Here is an 11,269-nt window from a genome sequence, read left to right on the forward strand (position 1 = left end):
TTAAAACCTCATGAGCACAGGCTTTATTGTCCTCATTACTATAGGCATTCTGGTGTTCTGGCCTCCCAGGAGAATGGTCTTTTAACCTCTGCTTACAACATTCTATGGCAGCCTCACTAGCCCATGTCTCCAAACGCTTCTACATTTTTCTTACAAGGTAGTTCTATAATCCCAAGATTCACACAAATTTATCACAGCAATAACTCTTATTTCTCTGGATCCACTGATCTAATCTTGTGAGATTTTTTTTTGTCATTCTTAAGGACAGTAAAGATTTGGAAACCACATGACATGTAAAGGAATGTCATATCCAGTTGTTAATTATTGACTTTCTGAATCTCTGTGAAGTAATAAAAATCCTTTGCTAAGACTTACTAAATAAGTAGAAATTATACCTGATCATTTTTTTGTAAATTTTTAATTGAGTTTTTGTTTATTTCATACAGAACATCTTAATCATCATTATACCCCCTTCCCCATTGGCACCTCCCATGGCCCCCACCTTACTGGAATTCATGCATTCTGGCATTTGTGTTAAGGCCTATTAAGTCAAGTTAGTGTCCCCAGATGTCCCTCAGTGCATAGTCATCCACTGAGGTCTAGACAGCCTATCTAGAGGCCCTCCCTTTAAGAAGATCAGCCCTTCCTCACCCAGTAGTAATCAACTGCCAATAGTTCTTCAGCTAAGATTGGAGCCTGCTACCCATTTTCGCAGTTCTATGCTTTTTGTCTGCTTGAGTTTGTATGGGTCTTGTGCATGCTGACATCATTGCTGTAGGTTCATATGAGCAAGGTCCCAGCAGCCTGCAAAACTCTATTTCCATATGGTCATGCATCTCCTCCCTGGTTCTACGGTCTTTCCACCCCCTCTTCTGCAATGGTCCCTGAACCCTGGGTGTGTAGAGTTTAATATAGGAGCCCTGTCAAAGGAGAGGTCATAGATCTTAGAGAAAACCCCAGGGTTGTAACATCCCTAGACAAATGTAATTTCTTACCATATGCAAAATATTGATCCTTATATTTACAGACAAGTATCCCAGTCACCACTCATCAAAGAAGCTTCTTTCACAACAGCTGGAGATTATTGCAGAGCTCCACAACTGGTCATACATAGATATTGTCTGTGAATTGCTCAAACCTAAGTAATACATCTACATTGGAACCTCTACACCCAGGGCTCACAGAACATAGTGGAACAAGGGGTAGTGAGAACACTGATGCATCTCTCAACTCTCATCAGTGAAGCTCCCTCATGCAACAGAGGGCCATGAACACCAAAGGACACAAATGACCGAAGTGTAGAGAATAAGAGTCTGATCATTTTTTTACTCTATTTAACCCAGCATGCTCAGAAGTGTTTGGGAAAATACGAATATTGTTAGTATCAATGCACCTTTGCCAGTAGCAACCTTTGATAAAACATTTTAAATACTTTTTTGTCAATATTTCACTGTACATAGAATTCATTCAATTCTCTTGGAAAATATTTGCCATATAGCTTAAGTAGTAAGTATCAAACTTATGTTGCAAACTTATTGCATAAAAAGCCTGTTTTCATTTTAAAATTAACAGCAACAACAGAGCATGTAAATATATGGTCCCATGGCAACCATCACTTCTAAGTACATACCAATGGGGATGAATGATTGCATTTTCTTATATTCAAGCTTTTAAAACGGTGAGTTTAATGCACTGGATTCAATAACATTCACACTTTAATGGGAACTAAACATTAAAATAAGATAGTATCAAAGTAATGTTTAAGATGTGGGTTTTCAATAAGGTTGTTGGCTCTGTTCTTTTCAGCAGCTCCTTTGGGGAGATGTTTATACGTGATTTGGAATTTACATTCTGATCAACTTAAAAGTTTGAATAGCTGTTCTTGGAATTGGAATGTGAGTCAGAGAGCACTTGCCTAGCATGTGTGAGGCGCTTTCAACTTCCAGTATTGGAATAGTTAATTCTAACCTATAATCCTAAACAATCTTGCCATAATCTTACCAGTAACACCATTTTCTTCTCTAACAGTAGACTTATTATTTACAATGCCTGTCAGTTATTTGGTAGATATATCCCTTGCCTCTCACAATTCTTTAATACTTTTATTTTTCTTTGATGATTTAATACATGTATACAATGTATCTTGATCATATACACCCCCTACTCCCTCCTTCCACTCCCTCTAGACCTTCAACACTTCCCCCTCCCACCTTCTTTTTAAAAACATTTTTATGGGACTAGAGAGATGGCTCAGTGTTAAAAGCACTGATTGTTCTTGCAGAGAACCCAGGTTTGTTTCCCAACACCCACACAGCATCTAACTGTTCTACCTCTAGTTCCAGGGATCCAACACCCTCTCTTGACCTCCACTGGCATTGCACAGCAGGTATATTTACATAATGCACTCATATGCATAAAATAAAAATAATAAGTAAAATTTAAAAAAATTTTATAACCCATTGAGCTCATTTAGTGCTTCCTAAATATATGTTCATGAGTGTGGGGTCATCCACTGCAGGATGGGCAACTTACCAGCAGCCACACGGGAAAGAAACATGACTCCCTCTTCTCCAGCAGCCATCAGCTGCTCCTCAGCTTGGGGTAGGGCTTCGTGAGCCCCCTCCATCCATGTGGAAGTATTAATGGGCCCAATTTTTAAACATTGTTTACTTTTATTTGTGTCTGTATGTGCACTACATACATGCAGTGCCCATGGAGGACAGACAAGGGTGTCGGATGACTCCAGTGTCCCTGAAACTAGAGTTATAGGTGGTCGTGAGCCACTGTGGAGGTGCTGGAACCAAACATTAGTCCTCTGCAAGAACAGCTCATAACTGCTGAGCCATCTCTCCAAACTTTGACTCATATTCTTTCAGTCTTCTCTCTGGAAATGTTCCCCGAGCCTTGGGGGGACCTTTCATAATTTTTGCCACAATCTGAAAAATGTCTTCTACCATTTCAAGATTTATGAAATAAAGACATTTCTCCTGTAATGTGATACATGTTCCTGAAAAATTCACACAACATGAAAATTGCATACTAGGCCGGGTGTGGTGGCGCACGCCTTTAATCCCAGCACTTGGGAGGCAGAGGCAAGCAGATCTTTGCAAAGTCAAGGCCAGCCTGGTCTACATAGTGAGTTCTAGGCCAGCTGGGGCTGCAGGGAGACCCTGTCTCAAAAAGACAAAAAAAAAATTGCATACTAATAGGACATGTGGGAAAAACATGTTTGAAGTGTATCTCTTAACAGGTAACATTCTAAGAACACTTTCACACAATCAATAACTGGCACCTGGAGAGATAATCTGGCCTGTCAAAGCAAGCTGACAGAGGAGATATGAAAATGCTTAAGAAAGGATGGAAATAGTGGCAAGCCTTTAATTAAGGAAGGACTGGCTCCAGATGTAAGGACTGTGTGGGTCAGTGGAGCTAAGGCTGTGGCAATGGTGGGGCTTGGGTGTAACCTTCCACAAACCAGGAATCACAGAAGCCTGGGGGTTTACTTCTTAGCAGAGGAGACCCTCAAAAAAATAGTTTATTTAAAAATGTCTTAAAATACAGAATTTCCAAAACCACAGTGAAGCTGAGGGCTTTTTCTTTTTTACTGAACGTTGTAATTTTATTCCCACTATTGTGAGTTCTCTTGCCATATAAACCAACAAAGCTAACACATGTCAAAAAAATTATCTGAAACTGAAATAAGGCAAAGGAAAGAACATCTCATGTTGTTCTGCAGTGCTGCTTAGGTGGTCAGGGATTACTTAGTTACCTTGAGGACTACATCTTCATTGAATTTACTGTTTACTCTTGATCAAAAGCCCACATTTTGTTTTTGCATACTAATTTGTATATTTTATCCAATAGAGATGAAAACTTAAAAAGTTAAGAGTTTTATCATTCATTTTATAGCTTATTCTGGAGTTTTGCATCTAATCTAGCAGTTTCATTATAACATTCTTTTAAAAAATGCTTGTAAATATCTAGTTTCTCAAATTTTTAGAACGAAATTCACCATTTTACAAATTGTCTTTAAAGCACATCATTATTCTATACTTTTATGGGTCATGTTTTAAAAATATTTTATTTATTATTTTTATTCATTTTATGTGTATGAGTGTATTGCTTGCATATGTGTAAATGTGCCTGTATTATGTAATGCCTGTGGAGGTCAGAAAAGAAGTGATGCTAGATAGGCTGACCAGGCTCCAGGGGATGAACTCACACCGAGGGATATCTGGGTACACAAACTTGACTTGATAGGCCTTAATATATATGACAGAATGTATGAAATCCTGTGGGCAGGCTATGGTATGGTGCAGATAGCGGAGGGATCTAAATATGATTAAGATGTATTGTGGGGTCTCTCCCTCCCCTCGTGGGTCGTTGGCCACCGGCCCATGAGGACAAAGGGAGCAAAAGCCATGAAGGAACAGGGTCAGGATAGCCAGTGAGCACTGATGGAAGAAAGCCCTTCCGGGAGGCAGGTTCAGTGGTACAAACAGCTCCAGATTCAGTGAAACAGCTCCGTTTATTCAGTGGGGGTTAGGGAAAATATAGTGTGGAGGCAGTAGCCAATGCTTCAGCTGATAGGTGCTCATAGTATGCTTTATTTATATGTGGCAGTAGGCTCCTATCATCCGACTACCGGGCAATGCCTAATTATCATATAGAAAAAACCTGGGGGTAGTTTTTGCTCCAGGTAACTATGCCAAAGGTCATGTTTTAAATGAGACCACTCATCAGTGCTTGGCGGGACTTTCCAGGTAAGTCAGGCAGGAAGCTCCTGCTGAGAAAGGAGCCAACCTTAACAGCAGGGTTCCCCAACAATGTATTGTATGACATGCACAAAATTTAATAAAAGAAAGTGGTTAGTTACCCTCATAAACAATTTTGACACTATTGTACCAGTGTATACATCTTGCCTGGCAGGTTGGTATTGTAGCATTCAGGGTCCAGTGCTGGTAAGACTTAAGACCATTGATGTGTTTTTCCCCCAGCAGCTTGAATAGCACCTTCCAGTACTATGAAAGCTCACCAGTAAGGAAGAAGTTTATTGATCAGTTTGAAATTGATTTTTCTATGCCCTACAGCCAAAATATATGGTGTTGTTAGCAACAGTCTTACCATATAGTTATGGTGGGTGACCAAGCCAGCTCTACAGTTTTTAGGCTTGACTAAAACTTTACTATGTAAAGCAAGTCTCAACAATTTTTGAATAATCCATATCATGTTCTCTTAATTCAAGATGATTTTGAACTATGACTCGTGGGGCTGAAGAGATGGCTCAGAGTTTAAGAGCACTGAGTACTCTTGCAGAGGACCCAGGTTCAGTTCCCAGCACCCACAGCTAACAACCGTATCTTGAGCTCCATCTGCCTCTGCCCCCTGAGTGGGATTAAAGGTATGCACCACCACTCCTGGCTTAATCTTCACAGTTTTGTGCCATCATGCTCTAGGTATGCCCTCTGTAAAACACATATGGAGATTTTTTATTTTGTAGGCAATCTGATGATCTTTGTCTTTTAATTGGGGTGTTTCATCTATTTGTATTAACTGTGATAATTTCTTTGTCTGGTTGTATTTCCACCATCTAATTTTGTATATTCTACTTACCTGCTATACAGTCCCTTCTTGTCCTTTCTTCCTTTAGATCACCCATTTTCCTTTCATCACCCTCTTTCCTGGGCTAGTTAAGAAATGATATACTTGGGGCTGGAGATATGTCCCAGTGGTTAAGGGTACTGACTGCTCTTGCAGAGGACCTGGGTTCAATTTCCAGCACCTACATAATGTCTAACAACAGTCTGTATCTCCAGTTCGAGGGGATTCAACGCCCTCTTCTGACCTTCTCTGGCACTGCGTGGCATAGGTGCACTTATACACATGCAGGCAATACACTCATACACATAAAATAATAAAGTATTTTAAAAAAGAAATGATATGCTCTATTTTCAATACTCCATTGATTATCAAAGAGCTTTCAATATGCTCATTTTGGTCAGTTATTTTAATTCTCCTCATTAATAAACTGAGCATTACTTTTAGCATCTGATTGCCAGCTTGTTCAGATTTTCCTATGTGCATATTTCATTGACCAATACTTTTTCTTATATTCCTGGCCTTCTGGAATTCTTTGCCTTCTTCCTGACATATATGTTTTAGAAATTCTTTTGTGTCAAGGTATTTTTATATAGTTTACTTAGACCTAAATGTCTAGGTTGTCAGTTGTTATCTTTCAGCTTTTTGAAAATATGTTTTGTCCTCTTTCCATTGTCAAAATCCATCAAGAAGCTCGTTTGTCATTTCCTTACCAGTAAAGTATGTTTTTAAGATTTTCTTTTTTTGTCTGATCTTCTGTAATTCTACTATACCTAAGTATGTATTTCTTTAATGCATTTAAATAATAATGAAGTTATAAATTTATTTGTTAATCACTGGCTTATTTGAAAAGATGTGTGGTTTTCTTCAATTTTGAAAACTCAAGTATATGAACTTCTATTTTATGAGTTTTGTGTTTCCTCCATTGCTGTTCATCTCTCATTCTCGATCTTTGATTTCTCCACATCTCTTAGTCTTTTATACTCCACATGTCTTTGACTTACTGTGACTTGCTACAGATAAATTCTTCAGTTCTTCTAGTGCATGACTAGTCTCTTTAGCTTGTGCTTGATCTGATGTGTTATCTGCACTATGAAATTCAGTATGTCACCAAGGGTCACCTTGAATTTCTTACCCACCTGTCTCAGCCTCCTGAATGCTGGAATTACACACATATGCCACCACGCCTCGTTTGTTTCTGTTATGTTTAATATCAAGTCTCTAATTAGGAGTATACTTTTAATTTTTTAATCCTCGCACTTTGGGGGCAGAGACAGGTGGATCTCTGTGAGTTCAAGGCCAACCTGGTCTACATAGAGAGTTCTAGGCCAGCTGGGGCTACAGGGAGACCCTGTCTCAAAAAGACAAAAAAAAGAGGAAAATTTTATTTCTAAATCTGAACCAGTTTTTACTTTATTATAATTTCAAACTTGCTGCTAAGTTCCACTAAACACATTTACTATAATTTGTCTTATATCAGATAGCTCTAATACCTATAGTAATAATTATGCAATTAAAACTTTATATTGTTTTTTCTGTTGACTATCAGTCATATTGGTTCTCAGTGATATTGCTTTCTGGTTTCATTTTATTTATTTTGTGATTAAAGTATTTTAAATTAAATAAAAATTCTTTGGATAATTTCATATATGAGTACTGTATCTACATCATTTCCATTCCTCCCTCTCCTCCTCCAACTCCTCTTCTTTAATTATTGTGATACATGTAGTCATTATATATAAAACCTACCAATTCCATTTAGTGATGCTCATATGTACATAAAGGACTAATCACTTGGGATAAGACAACCTATCAAGGGGCTTGTCGTTGGAGAAAAGGGATTCTCCCTCTCACCACAGCCACTGATGTCTGTAGCTCTTCACTATGGGTAGGGCCTTGTGAAATTTCCCTATCCACATTGGCTTGTAGACTGGTATGGACATTATGCAGGTCTTATTTACTCAACCATATTGCTGAAATTTCATGGGTGTAGCTTTCCTATCACGTCTAGAAGACACTTTCTTGAAACTGGCATCCTGGTGCTCTGGCTCTTAGAATCGTTCTGCCCTCCCTTCTGTGATGTTTCCAGAGCCTTAGGTGTAGGAGTTGTATTGTAGTATACCAATTAGGGCTGGGTTCCTCATAGTCACTTATTATCTGCATTTTGACCAGCTGTGGATCTCTGTAATAGCTTCTGTCTGCTGCAATATTAAGCATGATGAAGTCATGCTCCCAAGAAATTTTATCTATGGAAATTCTTAAAGGACCTGATCATGTTGCATTCCTGTAGAGTGAGCTTATATTTAGTTCTTCTATGTGATTTGTGACACTACCAACCCGGGACTACTTTATACTAAAATCTCACCCTGGAGGCTTCTTTGGACACATGCAAATCTCTGCATATCCCAGCCCTATATTCAATTGGTGAGCAGTTCATAGATATACATTCTCAGAGGATACAGGTTTTCCTTCTTCATCTGTAACTAATAGTCGAGTTTCTTTGTGGTTTATCATAGGAGGCTGCTCTTTCTTTTTTCTTGGATTGTACTATCTTTTGAGAATTGGAATTTTACAAGACTCCATCTGACATCTCACTTTTCTTAGAGCAGCAGCTTTGCTGTTTATGTTGTGTCTGAGCCCAAGTTCTAGGTGGCTATAGATCAGTCTATGCCTAGGGGCACTGTTGACCTCAAAGTTTAGTTATCTCGATGAATTTTTAATTAAAAAAATAACTTTTGACCATGAAGGATTTCTGTTACTCTCCTTCCAGCTCAGCTTCTGGGCACTTAAAGACATGCTTTGTATGTTATTTTCAGCATTGCTAAATATTCTTTCTTAGGAGAAATTTTTGTGATACAGGTATAATACTATAAAGGCAAGTTTTAAAGGTTTCATATATATATATATATGAAAGTGAATTTTGTTTTAGAATTGAATCCTTTTGCAGATCAGTTTTTGAGACATAAATTTCAGAAAAGAGTTAACTTGAGGATTTTCATTTCTCCCTAGAAACTTCCTATAGTGAGTCAACTTAAATTTATACATAGGACATCTAACCTATTATTAATGCTTTTATTGTGTTATTTTTACTTTTTGCAGAACCACGGGTATTGCATTTGAGTGAAAATGGGAATGGATAGTGATTTTCAATCCTGAAGAAGAGTGATATTGGGATAAACTTAACTGATAAACTTTTAGGGCTTATCTTAGAGCCTTCTTGGGGCAAATTGTCACTGTCCACCACAGCTTTTATAATAATAGTGGTACTAACATGCACTCCATCTGCTTTACTCCTTCATCTCTCTCAATAAATTCCAAATTTTGACAGAGGACTGAGCGTCATTTATTGGGTCTTTTCAACCCCAGTAAAGAACAATTGAGGATGTTAACAGAAACAGAGCAGGAATGAAGCAAATCATTGCTTAGTGCCACTTCTCCCTATTTCATTTGCCAAGTAGGAAAGAATACACTAAAATAAACAGAATTTTTGAAAAGGAAAATTGATGTCCTTTCTCTATTCAGGTGGAGTGAGGAGTTCTCTGGTCCTGATGATACAGGAGTGGTGAAGCTGTTGGAGTTGGACTGCCTTGCCAGAAATCTTGTCTCTGGCACCTAATGCCTATATGATCCTGGATGAGCTGTTTGGTCATAATAACCATTCTTGGAGGTAGTTATTATAATTACTGCTCACAGATGAGGAAACACAAACCTGAGAATCGGGGTGAGATAATGTCTGCAAGGTACTTATCAAGTACTCAGTAAATGAGAGCTGCCATAAAGGCCTATAATCCTAGCATGTAAACTGTCATCATGTAAGTCTCTAATCAAGGCTCTTACTGCTATCTGGAAAAGATCCATAACAAACCAAGAAAGTTGGACAGGGAGCTATTTACATAGGGTTTGTATGGCATATTCCAAACATATGAGACCATGTTTGTGTGTGTGGATTATGAAATGACTCAAACCCACTGCGTGTTTATAGACTACAAATGACCCTTTGAAATTTACATAAGGATGTGTGACATTTGCCAAATTATGAGCTCTCTGCTTGTGTGTGTAGATTAAGAAATGACTCGGCATTCTTGACTCATCCTGTAGCCTTACCTATAATACTGTACTTCCTCCAATATATAGCTACTTTACTGTTTCTATCTCTGGAAGATCCATACAGTTTTAAAATTTAAATTTTGATGATGTCCAATGTATCACTGGTTGAAGCTATGATTTGGTGAGATCTCTATTTTGCCCATTTCTGGAATTTGAAAATGTGCTAACACAAGCAATAGCGCAGGAGAGTGTGTGCACTAGTGAGAGGAGCATAGGGTCTGAAGGACCTCAAAAGGATCCCTATAGTCCAGTTCTATACATCCCTAAATGATCTATTTATCTATATATACATGTGTTATCATTAGCGTATACTCAGTATATATGGTGCTATGTTGCATATGAACATTTTCTTACAAGTATGTTATACACTCTCAGAGCATTTCCCCCATCCCCATCTGCCTCCTCTCTGCTCCCATCAGTCCTCTTTATCCCTAGATAGTTTCACTTCTGCTTACACATCACGCACACACACACACACACACACACACACACACACACAGGATCTCATGTATTCTGATACTTGTTAAATACCTCCAAGTATTATTATTTTTTAAAATAAAATTAAAATTTATGTGTATGAGTGTGCTGCCTGCATGTATTTAAGTGCAATCACGTTGTGCAATGTCCATGGAAGACAGAAGAGGATGTTGGATCCCTTGGCACTTGAGTTATGTGGTTGTTAGCCACTGTGTGGGTTCTGGAAACTGAACCGGGGTCCTCTGCAAGAGCAGCTAGTGCTCTTAACCCCTGAGCCATCTCTCCTGCCCCTCCAAGTGCTCTTATTAAATGCTGAGGTAACACAGTATTTTACTCTTTACCCACATTATATCACAGTTATGTGAGTTAGTGGTGTTCAAAAGGCAGGGGTGGGTTCTCGAAATGGTCACTGTGAAAACTATAAGAGCTATAAGTTCTGCTTAGTTTTAGTTTCATTCATTACAATTCTACATTTAGTGTAATGTCCAATATATATGCATATATTTTATAAATACACTGTGTGAGAACATGCATTCTTTGTTTTTCACTGATGAGAGAACAAAGAAAACAACCTGGAGGTCACAGGAACAGGTTAAGATCAAAAATATTTCAGGCCCATAATATTATGCACAAACTAGCCTTTAGTAATAATACTTCCAGAGTTTACACATCACTCGTATCCAGCAATAGGTGAACTTCTACCAACTAACGGCTTCAGCTTTGTGTTTTGTAGAGTTTTCCAGAACATGTCTGCATGGTATGATGAAAATATTAAGTATAACATGAATAGAAATGAGATAGTACTATGCTTTCTCAGAAACATTACTAGTATTGAGTTTTTAAGGCAGAACTCTAGCATTCTGCTTGTTAAGACTTGCTCCCTCAATTAAAGTATCCCAATGAAGAATGAAGTACATTTTTTTTCAATTTTTATTTTTTTTTAAAATTATTTATTTAATAACTGCATACTTAGAAGAAGCATTTCATTACAACAGCATTGACATATTTAATAAAAATTTCCTTGCTAGGCTGCATCTCTTACAAAATTGGCTGTACATTTTTAGGCTTACAGTTGAATTCTAGTATA

Source organism: Nannospalax galili, unplaced genomic scaffold, assembly GCF_000622305.1.
Source record: "Nannospalax galili isolate Female #2095 unplaced genomic scaffold, S.galili_v1.0 scaffold88, whole genome shotgun sequence".
NCBI classification, from domain to species: domain Eukaryota; kingdom Metazoa; phylum Chordata; class Mammalia; order Rodentia; family Spalacidae; genus Nannospalax; species Nannospalax galili.